This window comes from Phyllobates terribilis, unplaced genomic scaffold, assembly GCF_046119375.1.
Source record: "Phyllobates terribilis strain yellow unplaced genomic scaffold, ASM4611937v1 Scaffold_1__5_contigs__length_1240528914, whole genome shotgun sequence".
NCBI classification, from domain to species: Eukaryota; Metazoa; Chordata; class Amphibia; order Anura; family Dendrobatidae; genus Phyllobates; species Phyllobates terribilis.
Genome location: NW_027362761.1, coordinates 1225481026 through 1225495055, shown reverse-complemented (window position 1 = coordinate 1225495055; position 14030 = coordinate 1225481026). Strand labels below are relative to the sequence as shown.

Sequence of the window (14030 nt, the reverse complement as noted above, 5' to 3'; positions counted from 1 at the left end):
TGACTTATAGGTAAAGCCTGTGAGTCCTGCTTCCCCACCGACTTATAGGTAAATCCTGGGAGTCCTGCTTCTCCACCGACTTATAGGTAAAGCCTGGGAGTCCTGCTTCCCCACTGACATAGAGGTAAAGCCTGGGAGTCCTGCTTCCTCACCGACTTATAGGAAAAGCCTGTGAGTCCTGCTTCCTCACCGACTTATAGGAATAGCCTGTGAGTCCTGCTTCCTCACCGACTTATAGGAATAGCCTGTGAGTCCTGCTTCCTCACCAACTTATAGGAAAAGCCTGTGAGTCCTGTTTCCCCACTGACTTATAGGAAAAGCCTGTGAGTCCTGCTTCCCAATTTACTTATAGGAAAAGCCTGTGAGTCTTGCTTCCTCACTCACTTATAGGAAAAGCCTGTGAATCCTGCTTCCTCACTGACTTATAGGAAAAGCCTGTGAGTCCTGCTTCCTCACCGACTTATAGGAAAAGCCTGTGAGTCCTGTTTCCCCACCGACTTATAAGAAAAGCCTGTGAGTCCTGCTACCTCACCGACTTATAGGAAAAGCCTGTGAGTCCTGCTTCCCAACTGACTTATAGGTAAAGCCTGAGAGTCCTGCTTTCCCTCTGACTTATTTGTAAAGCCTGTGAGTTCTGATTCCTCACCAACTTATAGGAAAAGCCTGTGAGTCCTGCTTCCTCACCGACTTATAGGAAAAGCCTGTGAGTCCTGCTTCACCACCGACATATAGCAAAAGCCTGTGAGCCCTGCTTCCCCACAGACTTATAGGTAAAGCCTGGGAGTCCTGCTTCCCCACTGACTTATAGGTAAAGCCTGTGAGTCCTGCTTCCCCACTGACTTATAGGTAAAGCCTGGGAGTCCTGCTTCCCCACTGACTTATAGGTAAAGCTTGGGAGTCCTGCTTCCCCACTTACTTATAGGTAAAGCCTGTGAGTCCTGCTTCCCCACTGACTTATAGGTAAAGCATGTGAGTCCTGTTTCCCCACTGACTTATAGGAAAAGCCTGTGAGTCCTGCTTCCCCATTTACTTATAAGAAAAGCCTGTGAGTCGTGCTTCTCCACTGACTTATAGGTAAAGCCTGTGAGTTCTGCTTCCCCACTGACTTATAGGTAAAGCCTGTGAGTCCTGCTTCCCCACCGACTTATAGGTAAAGCCTGTGAGTCCTGCTTCCCCACCAACTTATAGGTAAAGCATGTGAGTCCTGCTTCCCCACCAACTTATAGGTAAAGCCTGTGAGTCCTGCTTCCCCACCGACTTATAGGAAAAGCCTGTGAGTCCTGCTTACCCACCGACTTATAGGTAAAGCCTGTGAGTCCTGCTTCCCCACTGACTTATAGGTAAAGCCTGTGAGTCCTGCTTCCCCACCGACTTATAGGTAAAGCCTGAGAGTCCTGCTTCTCCACCGACTTATAGGTAAAGCCTGGGAGTCCTGCTTCCCCACTGACATAGAGGTAAAGCCTGGGAGTCCTGCTTCCTCACCGACTTATAGGAAAAGCCTGTGAGTCCTGCTTCCTCACCGACTTATAGGAATAGCCTGTGAGTCCTGCTTCCTCACCGACTTATAGGAATAGCCTGTGAGTCCTGCTTCCTCACCAACTTATAGGAAAAGCCTGTGAGTCCTGTTTCCCCACTGACTTATAGGAAAAGCCTGTGAGTCCTGCTTCCCAATTTACTTATAGGAAAAGCCTGTGAGTCTTGCTTCCTCACTCACTTATAGGAAAAGCCTGTGAATCCTGCTTCCTCACTGACTTATAGGAAAAGCCTGTGAGTCCTGCTTCCTCACCGACTTATAAGAAAAGCCTGTGAGTCCTGCTACCTCACCGACTTATAGGAAAAGCCTGTGAGTCCTGCTTCCCAACTGACTTATAGGTAAAGCCTGAGAGTCCTGCTTTCCCTCTGACTTATTTGTAAAGCCTGTGAGTTCTGATTCCTCACCAACTTATAGGAAAAGCCTGTGAGTCCTGCTTCCTCACCGACTTATAGGAAAAGCCTGTGAGTCCTGCTTCACCACCGACATATAGCAAAGCCTGTGAGCCCTGCTTCCCCACAGACTTATAGGTAAAGCCTGGGAGTCCTGCTTCCCCACTGACTTATAGGTAAAGCCTGTGAGTCCTGCTTCACCACTGACTTATAGGTAAAGCCTGGGAGTCCTGCTTCCCCACTGACTTATAGGTAAAGCTTGGGAGTCCTGCTTCCCCACTGACTTATAGGTAAAGCCTGTGAGTCCTGCTTCCCCACCAACTTATAGGAAAAGACTGTGAGTCTTGCTTCCCCACAGACTTATAGGTAAAGCCTGGGAGTCCTGCTTCCCCACTGACTTATAGGTAAAGCCTGTGAGTCCTGCTTCCCCACTGACTTATAGGTAAAGCCTGTGAGTCTTGCTTCCCCATTTACTTATAGGAAAAGCCTGTGAGTCTTGCTTCCTCACTCACTTATAGGAAAAGCCTGTGAGTCCTGCTTCCTCACCGACTTATAGGAAAAGCCTGTGAGTCCTGCTTCCTCACCGACTTATATGAATAGTCTGTGAGTCCTGTTTCCCCACTGACTTATAGGAAAAGCATGTGAGTCCTGTTTCCCCACTGACTTATAGGAAAAGCCTGTGAGTCCTGCTTCCTCACCAACTTACAGGAAAAGCCTGTGAGTCCTGTTTCCCCACCGATTTATAGGAAAAGCATGTGAGTCCTGCTTCCCCATTTACTTATAGGAAAAGCCTGTGAGTTTTGCTTCCTCACTCACTTATAGGAAAAGCCTGTGAGTCTTGCTTCCTCACTCACTTATAGGAAAAGCCTGTGAGTCCTGCTTCCTCACCGACTTATAGGAAAAGCCTGTGAGTCCTGCTTCCTCACCGACTTTTAAGAAAAGCCTGTGAGTCCTGCTTCCTCACCGACTTATAGGAAAAGCATGTGAGTCCTGCTTCCTCACCGACTTATAGGAAAAGCCTGTGAGTCCTGCTTCCCCATTTACTTATAGGAAAAGCCTGTGAGTCCTGCTTCCCCACTGACTTATAGGTAAAGGCTGTGAGTCCTGCTTTCCCACTGACTTATAGGTAAAGCCTGTGAGTCCTGCTTCCCCCCAACTTATAGGTAAAGCCTGTGAGTCCTGCTTCCCCACAGACTTATAGGTAAAGCCTGGGAGTCCTGCTTCCCCACTGACTTATAGGTAAAGCCTGTGAATCCTGCTTCCCCACTGACTATAGGTAAGCCTGTGAGTCTTGCTTCCCCACTGACTTATTTGTAAAGCCTGTGAGTCCTGCTTCCTCACCGACTTTTAAGAAAAGCCTGTGAGTCCTGCTTCCTCACCAACTTATAGGAAAAGCCTGTGAGTCCTGCTTCCTCACCGACTTATAGGAAAAGCCTGTGAGTCCTGTTTCCCCACTGACTTATAGGAAAAGCCTGTGAGTCCTGCTTCCTCAACGACTTATAAGAAAAGCCTGTGAGTCCTGCTTCCTCACTGACTTATAGGAAAAGCCTGTGAGTCCTGCTTCCCCATTTACTTATAGGAAAAGCCTGTGAGTCCTGCTTCCACACTGACTTATAGGTAAAGCCTGTGAGTCCTGCTTCCCCACTGACTTGTAGGTAAAGCCTGTGAGTCCTGCTTCCCCACTGACTTATAGGTAAAGCCTGTGAGTCCTGCTTCCTCACCGACTTATAGGAAAAGCCTGTGAGTCCTGTTTCCCCACTGACTTATAGGAAAAGCCTGTGAGTCCTGCTTCCTCACCGACTTATAAGAAAAGCCTGTGAGTCCTGCTTCCTCACCGACTTATAGGAAAAGCCTATGAATCCTGCTTTCCCACCAACTTATAGGTAAAGCCTGTGAGTCCTGCTTCACCACCGACTTATAGGAAAAGCCTGTGAGCGCTGCTTCCCCACAGACTTATAGGTAAAGCCTGGGAGTCCTGCTTCCCCACTGACTTATAGGTAAAGCCTGTGAGTCCTGCCTCCCCACTGAGTTATAGGTAAAGTCTGTGAGTCCTGCTTCCCCACCAACTTATAGGTAAAGCCTGGGAGTCCTGCTTCTCCACTGACTTAGAGGTAAAGCCTGTGAGTCCTGCTTCCCCACTGACTTATTTGTAAAGCCTGTGAGTCCTGCTTCCTCACCGACTTATAGGAAAAGCCTGTGAGTCCTGCTTCCTCACCGACTTATAGGAAAAGCCTGTGAGTCCTGCTTCCTCACTGACTTATAGGAAAAGCATGTGAGTCCTGTTTCCCCACTGACTTATAGGAAAAGCCTGTGAGTCCTGCTTCCCCATTTACTTATAGGAAACGCCTGTGAATCCTGCTTCCCCACTGACTTTTAGGTAAAGCCTGTGAGTCCTGCTTCCCCACTGACTTACATGCTTTACCTATGAGTCCTGCTTCCCCCCAACTTATAGGTAAAGCCTGTGAGTCCTGCTTCCCCACTGACTTTTAGGTAAAGCCTGTGAGTCCTGCTTTCCCACCGACTTTTAGGTAAAGCCTGTGAGTCCTGCTTCCCCACCGACTTTTAGGTAAAGCCTGTGAGTCCTGCTTCCCCACCGACTTATAGGTAAATCCTGGGAGTCCTGCTTCCCAACCGACTTATAGGAAAAGCCTGGGAGTCCAGCTTCCCCACCGACTTATAGGTAAAGCCTGTGAGTCATGCTTCCCCACCGACTTATAGGTAAAGCATGTGAGTCCTGCTTCCTCACCAACTTATAGCAAAAGCCTGTGAGTCCTGCTTCCCCACCGACTTATAGGTAAAGCCTGTGAGTCCTGCTTCCCCACTGACTTATAGGTAAAGCCTGTGAGTCCTGCTCCCCCACTGACTTATAGTTAAAACCTGTGAGTCCTGCTTCCCCACTGACTTATTTGTAAAGCCTGTGAGTCCTGCTTCCTCACCAACTTATAGGAAAAGCCTTTGAGTCCCGCTTCCCCACTGACTTGTAGGTAAAGCCTGTGAGTCCTGCTTCCCCACTGACTTATAGGTAAAGCCTGTGAGTCCTGCTTCCTCACCAACTTATAGGAAAAGCCTGTGAGTCGTGTTTCCCCACTAACTGATAGGAAAAGCCTGTGAGTCCTGCTTCCTCACCGACTTATAAGAAAAGCCTGTGAGTCCTGCTTCCTCACCGACTTATAGGAAAAGCATGTGAGTACTGTTTCCCCACTGACTTATAGGAAAAGCCTGTGAGTTTGCTTCCCCATTTACTTATAGGAAAAGCCTGTGAGTCCTGCTTCCCCACTGACTTATAGGTAAAGCCTGTGAGTCCTGCTTCCCCACTGACTTGTAGGTAAAGCCTGTGAGTCCTGCTTTCCCACTGACTTATAGGTAAAGCCTGAGAGTCCTGCTTCCTCACCGACTTATAGGAAAAGCCTATGAATCCTGCTTTCCCACCGACTTATAGGTAAAGCCTGTGAGTCCTGCTTCACCACCGACTTATAGGAAAAGCCTGGGAGTCCTGCTTCCCACAGACTTATAGGTAAAGCCTGGGAGTCCTGCTTCCCCACTGACTTATAGGAAAAGCCTGTGAGTCCTGCTTCCCCACTGACTTATAGGTAAAGCCTGTGAGTCCTGCTTCCCCACCTACTTATAGGTAAAGCCTGGAGTCATGCTTCCCCACTGACATAGAGGTAAAGCCTGTGAGTCCTGCTTCCTCACCGACTTATAGGAAAAGCCTGTGAGTCCTGCTTCCTCACCGACTTATAGGAATAGCCTGTGAGTCCTGCTTCCTCACCAACTTATAGGAAAAGCCTGTGAGTCCTGTTTCCCCACTGACTTATAGTAAAAGCCTGTGAGTCCTGCTTCCCCATTTACTTATAGGAAAAGCCTGTGAGTCTTGCTTCCTCACTCACTTATAGGAAAAGCCTATGAATCCTGCTTCCTCACTGACTTATAGGAAAAGCCTGTGAGTCCTGCTTCCTCACCGACTTATAGGAAAAGCCTGTGAGTCCTGTTTCCCCACCGACTAATAAAAAAAGCCTGGGAGTTCTGCTACCTCACCGACTTATAGGAAAAGCATGTGAGTCCTGCTTCCCAACTGACTTATAGGTAAAGCCTGTGAATCCTGCTTTCCCTCTGACTTATAGGTAAATCCTGGGAGTCCTGCTTCCCAACCGACTTATAGGTAAAGCCTGTGAGTCATGCTTCCCCACCGACTTATAGGTAAAGCCTGTGAGTCCTGCTTCCTCACCAACTTATAGCAAAAGCCTGTGAGTCCTGCTTCCCCACCGACTTATAGGTAAAGTCTGTGAGTCCTGCTTCCCCACTGACTTATAGGTAAAGCCTGTGAGTCCTGCTCCCCCACTGACTTATAGTTAAAACCTGTGAGTCCTGCTTCCCCACTGACTTATTTGTAAAGCCTGTGAGTCCTGCTTCCTCACCAACTTATAGGAAAAGCCTTTGAGTCCCGCTTCCCCACTGACTTGTAGGTAAAGCCTGTGAGTCCTGCTTCCCCACTGACTTATAGGTAAAGCCTGTGAGTCCTGTTTCCTCACCAACTTATAGGAAAAGCCTGTGAGTCGTGTTTCCCCACTAACTGATAGGAAAAGCCTGTGAGTCCTGCTTCCTCACCGACTTATAAGAAAAGCCTGTGAGTCCTGCTTCCTCACCGACTTATAGGAAAAGCATGTGAGTACTGTTTCCCCACTGACTTATAGGAAAAGCCTGTGAGTCCTGCTTCCCCATTTACTTATAGGAAAAGCCTGTGAGTCCTGCTTCCCCACTGACTTATAGGTAAAGCCTGTGAGTCCTGCTTCCCCACTGACTTGTAGGTAAAGCCTGTGAGTCCTGCTTTCCCACTGACTTATAGGTAAAGCCTGAGAGTCCTGCTTCCTCACCGACTTATAGGAAAAGCCTATGAATCCTGCTTTCCCACCGACTTATAGGTAAAGCCTGTGAGTCCTGCTTCACCACCGACTTATAGGAAAAGCCTGGGAGTCCTGCTTCCCACAGACTTATAGGTAAAGCCTGGGAGTCCTGCTTCCCCACTGACTTATAGGAAAAGCCTGTGAGTCCTGCTTCCCCACTGACTTATAGGTAAAGCCTGTGAGTCCTGCTTCCCCACCGACTTATAGGTAAAGCCTGGAGTCCTGCTTCCCCACTGACATAGAGGTAAAGCCTGTGAGTCCTGCTTCCTCACCGACTTATAGGAAAAGCCTGTGAGTCCTGCTTCCTCACCGACTTATAGGAATAGCCTGTGAGTCCTGCTTCCTCACCAACTTATAGGAAAAGCCTGTGAGTCCTGTTTCCCCACTGACTTATAGTAAAAGCCTGTGAGTCCTGCTTCCCCATTTACTTATAGGAAAAGCCTGTGAGTCTTGCTTCCTCACTCACTTATAGGAAAAGCCTGTGAATCCTGCTTCCTCACTGACTTATAGGAAAAGCCTGTGAGTCCTGCTTCCTCACCGACTTATAGGAAAAGCCTGTGAGTCCTGTTTCCCCACCGACTAATAAGAAAAGCCTGTGAGTTCTGATACCTCACCGACTTATAGGAAAAGCCTGTGAGTCCTGCTTCCCAACTGACTTATAGGTAAAGCCTGTGAATCCTGCTTTCCCTCTGACTTATTTGTAAAGCCTGTGAGTTCTGATTCCTCACCAACTTATAGGAAAAGCCTGTGAGTCCTGCTTCCTCACCGACTTATAGGAAAAGCCTGTGAGTCCTGCTTCCTCAACGACTTATAGGAAAAGCTTGTGAGTCCTGCTTCCCCATTTACTTATAGGAAAAGCCTGTGAGTCCTGATTCCTCACTGACTTATAGGTAAAGCCTGTGAGTCCTGCTTCCTCACCAACTTATAGGAAAAGTCTGTGAGTCCTGTCTCCCCACTTACCTATAGGAAAAGCCTGTGAGTCCTGCTTCCCTATTTACTTATAGGAAAAGCCTGTGAGTCCTGCTTCCCCACTGACTTATAGGTAAAGCCTGTGAGTCCTGCTTCCCCACTGACTTATAGGTAAAGCCTGTGAGTCCTGCTTCCTCACCAACTTATAGGAAAAGTCTGTGAGTCCTGTTTCCCCACTGACTTAAAGGAAAAGTCTGTGAGTCCTGCTTCCTCACCGACTTATAAGAAAAGCCTGTGAGTCCTGCTTCCTCACCGACTTATAGGAAAAGCAAGTGAGTTCTGTTTCCCCACTTACTTATAGGAAAAGCCTGTGAGTCCTGCTTCCCTATTTACTTATAGGAAAAGCCTGTGAGTCCTGCTTCCCCACTGACTTGTAGGTAAAACCTGTGAGTCCTGTTTCCCCACCGACTTATAGGTAAAGCCTGTGAGTCCTGCTTCACCATCGACATATAGCAAAAGCCTGTGAGCCCTGCTTCCCCACAGACTTATAGGTAAAGCCTGGGAGTCCTGCTTCCCCACTGACTTATAGGTAAAGCCTGTGAGTCCTGCTTCCCCACTGACTTATAGGTAAAGCCTGGGAGTCCTGCTTCCCCACTGACTTATAGGTAAAGCTTGGGAGTCCTGCTTCCCCACTTACTTATAGGTAAAGCCTGTGAGTCCTGCTTCCCCACTGACTTATAGGTAAAGCCTGTGAGTCCTGCTTCCCCACCGACTTATAGGAAAAGCCTGTGAGTCTTGCTTCCCCACAGACTTATAGGTAAAGCCTGGGAGTCCTGCTTCCCCAATGACTTATAGGTAAAGCCTGTGAGTCCTGCTTCCCCACTGACTTATAGGTAAAGCCTGTGAGTCTTGCTTCCCCACTGACTTATTTGTAAAGCCTGTGAGTCCTGCTTCCCCACTGACTTATAGGTAAAGCCTGTGAGTCCTGCTTCCCCACCAACTTATAGGAAAAGCCTGTGAGTCTTGCTTCCCCACAGACTTATAGGTAAAGCCTGGGAGTCCTGCTTCCCCACTGACTTATAGGTAAAGCCTGTGAGTCCTGCTTCCCCACTGACTTATAGGTAAAGCCTGTGAGTCTTGCTTCCCCACTGACTTATTTGTAAAGCCTGTGAGTCCTGCTTCCTCACCGACTTATAGGAAAAGCCTGTGAGTCCTGCTTCCTCACCGACTTATAGGAAAAGCCTGTGAGTCCTGCTTCCTCATCAACTTATAGGAAAAGCCTGTGAGTCCTGTTTCCCCACTGACTTATAGGAAAAGCCTGTGTGTCCTGCTTCCCCATTTACTTGTAGGAAAAGCCTGTGAGTCTTGCTTCCTCACTCACTTATAGGAAAAGCCTGTGAGTCCTGCTTCCTCACCGACTTATAGGAAAAACCTGTGAGTCCTGCTTCCTCACCGACTTATATGAATAGTCTGTGAGTCCTGTTTCCCCACTGACTTATAGGAAAAGCATGTGAGTCCTGTTTCCCCACTGACTTATAGGAAAAGTCTGTGAGTCCTGCTTCCTCACCAACTTACAGGAAAAGCCTGTGAGTCCTGTTTCCCCACCGATTTATAAGAAAAGCATGTGAGTCCTGCTTCCCCATTTACTTATAGGAAAAGCCTGTGAGTTTTGCTTCCTCACTCACTTATAGGAAAAGCCTGTGAGTCCTGCTTCCTCACCGACTTATAGGAAAAGCCTGTGAGTCCTGCTTCCTCACCGACTTTTAAGAAAAGCCTGTGAGTCCTGCTTCCTCACCGACTTATAGGAAAAGCATGTGAGTCCTGATTCCCCACTGACTTATAGGAAAAGCCTGTGAGTCCTGCTTCCCTATTTACTTATAGGAAAAGCCTGTGAGTCCTGCTTCCCCACTGACTTATAGGTAAAGGCTGTGAGTCCTGTTTTCCCACTGACTTATAGGTAAAGCCTGTGAGTCCTGCTTCCCCCCAACTTATAGGTAAAGCCTGTGAGTTCTGCTTCTCCACCGACTTTTAGGTAAAGCCTGTGAGTCCTGCTTCCCCACCGACTTATAGGTAAAGCCTGGGAGTCCTGCTTCCCCACCGACTTATAGGTAAAGCTTGGGAGTCCTGCTTCCCCACCGACTTATAAGTAAAGCCTGGGAGTCCTGCTTCCCCACTGACTTATAGGTAAAGCCTGTGAGTCCTGCTTCCCCACTGACTTATAGGAAAAGCGTGTGAGTCCTGCTTCCCCACTGACTTATAGGAAAAGCCTGTGAGTCCTGCTTCCCCACAGACTTATAGGTAAAGCCTGGGAGTCCTGCTTCCCCACTGACTTATAGGTAAAGCCTGTGAATCCTGCTTCCCCACTGACTATAGGTAAGCCTGTGAGTCTTGCTTCCCCACTGACTTATTTGTAAAGCCTGTGAGTCCTGCTTCCTCACCGACTTATAGGAAAAGCCAGTGAGTCCTGCTTCCTCACCGACTTATAGGAAAAGCCTGTGAGTCCTGCTTCCTCACCAACTTATAGGAAAAGCCTGTGAGTCCTGTTTCCCCACTGACTTATAGGAAAAGCCTGTGAGTCCTGCTTCCCCATTTACTTTTAGGAAAAGCCTGTGAGTCCTGCTTCCTCACCGACTTATAGGAAAAGCCTGTGAGTCCTGCTTCCTCACCGACTTATAGGAATAATCTGTGAGTCCTGTTTCCCCACTGACTTATAGGAAAAGCCTGTGAGTCCTGCTTCCTCACTGACTTTTAAGAAAAGCCTGTGAGTCCTGCTTCCTCACTGACTTATAGGAAAAGCATGTGAGTCCTGTTTCCCTACTGACTTATAGGAAAAGCCTGTGAGTCCTGCTTCCCCATTTACTTATAGAAAAAGCCTGTGAGTCCTGCTTCCCCACTGACTTTTAGGTAAAGCCTGTGAGTCCTGCTTCCCCACTGACATATAGGTAAAGCATGTGAGTCCTGCTTCCCCCCAACTTATAGGTAAAGCATGTGAGTCCTGCTTCCCCACCGACTTTTAGGTAAAGCCTGGGAGTCATGCTTCCCCACTGACATATAGGTAAAGCATGTGAGTCCTGCTTCCCCCCAACTTATAGGTAAAGCATGTGAGTCCTGCTTCCCCACCGACTTTTAGGTAAAGCCTGGGAGTCATGCTTCCCCACCGACTTATAGGTAAAGCCTGTGAGTCCTGCTTCCTCACCAACTTATAGCAAAAGCGTGTGAGTCCTGTTTCCCCACTGACTTATAAGAAAAGCCTGTGAGTCCTGCTACCTCACCGACTTATAGGAAAACCCTGTGAGTCCTGCTTCCTCACTGACTTATAGGAAAAGACTGTGAGTCCTGCTTCCTCACCAACTTATAGGAAAAGCCTGTGAGTCCTGTTTCCCCACTGACTTATAAGAAAAGCCTGTGAGTCCTGCTACCTCACCGACTTATAGGAAAACCCTGTGAGTCCTGCTTCCTCACCAACTTATAGGAAAAGCCTGTGAGTCCTGTTTCCCCACTGACTTATAGGAAAAGTCTGTGAGTCCTGCTTCCCCATTTACTTATAGGAAAAGCCTGTGAGTCTTTCTTCCTCACTCACTTATTGGAAAAGCCTGTGAGTCCTGCTTCCTCACCGACTTATAGGAAAAGCCTGTGAGTCCTGCTTCCTCACCGACTTATATGAATAGTCTGTGAGTACTGTTTCCCCACTGACTTATAGGAAAAGCATGTGAGTCCTGTTTCCCCACTGACTTATAGGAAAAGCCTGTGAGTCCTGCTTCCTCAGCAACTTACAGGAAAAGCCTGTGAGTCCTGTTTCCCCACCGACTTATAGGAAAAGCCTGTGAGTCCTGCTTCCCCATTTACTTATAGGAAAAGCCTGTGAGTTTTGCTTCCTCACTCACTTATAGGAAAAGCCTGTGAGTCCTGTTTCCCCACTGACTTATAGGTAAAGCCTGTGAGTCCTGCTTCCCCCCCGATTTATAGGTAAAGCCTGGGAGTCCTGCTTCCCCATCGACTTATAGGTAAAGCCTGGGAGTCCTGCTTCCCCACCGACTTATAGGAAAAGCCTGGGAATCCAGCTTCTCCACCGACTTATAGGTAAAGCCTGTAAGTCCTGCTTCCCCACCGACTTATAGGTAAAGCCTGTGAGTCCTGCTTCCTCACCAACTTATAGGAAAAGCCTGTGAGTCCTGCTTCCCCACCGACTTATAGGAAAAGCCTGTGAGTCCTGCTTCCCCACGACCTATAGGTAATGTCTGTGAGTCCTGCTTCCCCACTGACTTATAGGTAAAGCCTGTGAGTCCTGCTTCCCCACTGACTTATAGGTAAAACCTGTGAGTCCTGCTTCCCCAGTGACTTATTTGTAAAGCCTGTGAGTCCTGCTTCCTCACCAACTTATAGGTAAAGCCTGTGAGTCCTGCTTCCCCACCGAGTTATAGGTAAAGCCTGGGAGTCCTGCTTCCCCACCGACTTATAGGTAAAGCCTGGGAGTCCTGCTTCCCCACCGACTTATAGGTAAAGCCTGGGAGTCCTGCTTCCCCACTGACTTATAGGTAAAGCCTGTGAGTCCTGCTTCCCCACTGATTATAGGTAAAGCCTGTGAGTCCTGCTTCCCCACTGACTTATAGGTAAAGCCTGTGAGTCCTGCTTCCATACTGACTTATAGGTAAAGCTTGGGAGTCCTGCTTCCCCACTTACTTATAGGCAAAGTCTGTGAGTCCTGCTTCCCCACTGACTTATAAGTAAAGCCTGTGAGTCCTGCTTCCCCACCGACTTATAGGAAAAGCCTGTGAGTCTTGCTTCCCCACAGACGTATAGGTAAAGCCTGGGAGTCCTGCTTCCCCACTAACTTATAGGTAAAGCCTGTGAGTCCTGCTTCCCCACTGCCTTATAGGTAAAGCCTGTGAGTCTTGCTTCCCCACTGATTTATTTGTAAAGCCTGTGAGTCCTGCTTCCTCACCGACTTATAGGAAAAGCCTGTGAGTCCTGCTTCCTCACCGACTTATAGGAAAAGCCTGTGAGTCCTGCTTCCTCACCAACTTATAGGAAAAGCCTGTGAGTCCTGTTTCCACACTGACTTATAGGAAAAGTCTGTGAGTCCGGCTTCCCCATTTACTTATAGGAAAAGCCCGTGAGTCTTTCTTCCTCACTCACTTATAGGAAAAGCCTGTGCGTCCTGCTTCCTCACCGAACTTATAGGAAAAGCCTGTGAGCCCTGCTTCCTCACCGACTTATATGAATAGTCTGTGAGTATTGCTTCCCCACTGACTTATAGGAAAAGCATGTGAGTCCTGTTTCCCCACTGACTTATAGGAAAAGCCTGTGAGTCCTGCTTCCTCAGCAACTTACAGGAAAAGCCTGTGAGTCCTGTTTCCCCACCGACTTATAGGAAAAGCCTGTGAGTCCTGCTTGCCGCTTTACTTATAGGAAAAGCCTGTGAGTCCTGCTTCCCCACTGACTTATAGGTAAATCCTGTGAGGCCTGCTTCCCCACCGACTTATAGGAAAAGCCTGTGAGTCTTGCTTCCCCACAGACGTATAGTTAAAGCCTGGGAGTCCTGCTTCCCCACCGACTTATAGGAAAAGCCTGTGAGTCCTGCTTCCTCACCAACTTATAGGAAAAGCCTGTGAGTCCTGTTTCCCCACTGACTTATAGGAAAAGTCTGTGAGTCCTGCTTCCCCATTTACTTATAGGAAAAGCCTGTGAGTCTTTCTTCCTCACTCACTTATAGGAAAAGCCTGTGAGTCGTGCTTCCTCACCGACTTATAGGAAAAGCCTGTGAGTCCTGCTTCCTCACCGACTTATATGAATAGTCTGTGAGTACTGTTTCCCCACTGACTTATAGGAAAAGAATGTGAGTCCTGTTTCCCCACTGACTTATAGGAAAAGCCTGTGAGTCCTGCTTCCTCAGCAACTTACAGGAAAAGCCTGTGAGTCCTGTTTCCCCACCGACTTATAGGAAAAGCCTGTGAGTCCTGCTTCCCCATTTACTTATAGGAAAAGCCTGTGAGTTTTGCTTCCTCACTCACTTATAAGAAAAGCCAGTGAGTGTTGCTTCCTCACTCACTTATAGTAAAAGCCTGTGAGTCCTGTTTCCCCACTGACTTATAGGTAAAGCCTGTGAGTCCTGTTTCCCCCCCGACTTATAGGTAAAGCCTGGGAGTCCTGCTTCCCCATCGACTTATAGGTAAAGCCTGGGAGTCCTGCTTCCCCACCGACTTATAGGAAAAGCCTGGGAATCCAGCTTCCCCACCGACTTATAGGTAAAGCCTGTGAGTCCTGCTTCCCCACCGACTTATAGGTAAAGCCTGTGAG

General features: G+C 48.2%; 1 protein-coding gene across 2 annotated transcripts in view; it reads left to right on the top strand.

The window, feature by feature from the left end:
* The window catches only part of LOC141164459 (uncharacterized), a 218317-nt gene that overhangs the window by 92231 nt on the left and 112056 nt on the right, over positions 1–14030 (top strand). The gene's annotated exons all lie outside the window — the stretch shown is intronic.